This window comes from Macrobrachium nipponense, chromosome 15 (assembly GCF_015104395.2).
Source record: "Macrobrachium nipponense isolate FS-2020 chromosome 15, ASM1510439v2, whole genome shotgun sequence".
In the NCBI taxonomy this organism is placed as follows: domain Eukaryota; kingdom Metazoa; phylum Arthropoda; class Malacostraca; order Decapoda; family Palaemonidae; genus Macrobrachium; species Macrobrachium nipponense.
The window spans coordinates 88,674,975-88,677,474 of record NC_087208.1 but is presented as its reverse complement, the minus strand read 5'-3'; positions in this window follow the sequence as shown (position 1 = coordinate 88,677,474).

Here is a 2,500-nt window from a genome sequence, read left to right as displayed (position 1 = left end):
CTTTCTTACTTCCATCGTGGATAGAGGGTAAGTAGTGGAAACACAAAGTATCCAAAATATACAATATTTCCAGATTACGTCTTGATAAGAATGCAGAGAGGTTTCTGAATAGATGTTTGAACTAAAAGGAGTAGAAGAAGCCTGAGTTACAATACGTTTACAAATCATAGGCGAGCAAGCCTAATCAAAGATACCGTCATATGAACTAACATACTTATTGAGGTTAAGACATGTACACCTTCTCGTTCTCGTGAGAGCCAAAGTGGTTTCCGGAAGGTATTGTTGATGTGTTGATGTTGTAGTTCTCACACACTTGGATTTCGGACAGTCTTTCCTGCATGACCTCCTTGGCCTCTGGCCTGATTCATGTTTACATGCATTGCTTCTAAAGAATGTTCACACACATTCTTAATTATGATATAAGTCATTACATATGCACATCACTGTGAGGAATCATCTTCATGATGCAGATCTGTTTTATCGTATCCCGTTTAAAAAGGGGAAACTTGAACACCATAAAAGGGCAAGATTGGCTTTTGCACGTTGGTATGCTGATAAAACCCTTGTTTTCTGGGCCAGAGTAATATTCAGTGATGTGAAGACAGTCACTTCGACAACTCACGGCCGACTACACTGTTGGCGCCCAAGCAACACAAGATACGAGCAACAGTTCAAATATATTGAAATTGCACACAGTGACTATATATTATCTGCTATGTATAGGATTGGGTGCATTTACACGGTGTGGGAGAACTTGAAGTTGTCGGCCACTTCACTGCTCAAAAATATATAGAGATATTAGAAAGTAATGGTGCCGTCTGTCCGTGCATGCCCCCTTCCCTATCCTGAAGGGATAACTTGTGCGATATTCATTGTCTTGCTCATCCTAATTAGATAATGGCAAGTTACTATAAAGAGTTTCATAGCATCAAATATAGATTTTCTTTTCAATTAAATTAGACAAAATTAAATGATACCAAATGATACAATAATCTTTTCGGCGATACTTGCTTCACTTTCTTTTTTGGTGATAACTGTTCTATTCTTAATGCCCTCATTGTTAGGCAATGGTTTTCAGAACAACCAGATATTTAACTCCTGGAATGGGCTAGTAAAGGATGCGACATGAAACCTAAATGTATGGGGAAATATAGTTACCTTGAGCGCAAATTACGAGAGTGGGAGTTCTTATGCCGACGAATTCAGACGAAATAAATATAGTTAGCAAGTTACATTTTGGTCTTATCCTGTAGATTATGAAAGAATAAAATGATTTATGACTTCAAGTCTGCATAATACCAGTTGCGTATTATTATTATTATTATTATTATTATTATTATTATTATTATTATTAGTATGGCTCACACTATAATTTTTGAATATAATAACCATAGCAAGTGAAATTGATACGTAATTTATCTTTTCTCTGGAAACTGTGCCACGTCCTATGAGAGGCTTCGCTACCCGGTAATCAAAAGGCAAAGGGAATTAGAATCCGCAATCATGTTGTCTGGAAGGCCTTCGGAGTGGCTACAATTCAGTAACTAGTACACTGCAAGTAGGTATAGGTACAGTCGCGGAAAAAGATTACGTTTACCCCCTGCATTCCCTAGACACGCTAATTGGCAACGCCGCTTTTGTTTACGTAGTAAAGAGATGTTGAGAATATGAAGGAACTCGCTGTTCGCAAAGATAAGTCTATTGGAGAGACGTTTCCTTACCAGGCAACACATTTTCACTTAATTATTTTGAAAGAAATAAAATGATTGATAAAGAAAAAATAAGTTAAAAACAAACTACAATGAGATTCATGGTTTTATATATGATTTTCAGGATTATATAAGAAGGTTTATCAGAAGGAAATTACAAAAAGTAATTACCATCATACAATTGCGTTTGGCTCTAGAGACTGACGTAGGAAATGGAAGAGCAGGGACGGGAAGCGAAGTGTTCGGGAAGAGGAGGAGTTGTTTGTAAGGTAGAGACAACTATCCAAGCATGTATAACTTAAGTAACGATTTGTCTCTTAACTCCTAAAGCTTTTAAAGCTAGTTCTGATTTCCCATTGTAACCATAAATAATGTAGCTAAAACGACCGAAAAAAATATTGATACAATTTATATAAAATCATATTGACATAACCTATCCCTATACACGAAATGATATATTTACCTAGAACGTCAAACGAATGACTGGATGTAAGGGTGCCTCTGATTGGCTGATTACAGTTATGAGCATTAATTCGTTTATCGACGTATGCAATGAGACTCATCATCTGTTTTATGTAATCCAAACATTTTCATTTGAATATTATCTCTTCTACGCTGAAAGTTCTTTCAAATGTGTGTAATTCAATCCAACAGCGGAGGAAAAGTAGTTTCCATCTTGAATAGCCACCCGTTCTGTATATCGTTATCAGAATAGAATAAAAACAATTTTTTTTGCAAGAATATGGATGAACAAAATTATTGAAAATATTGAATTCCCAACAAATAGATAC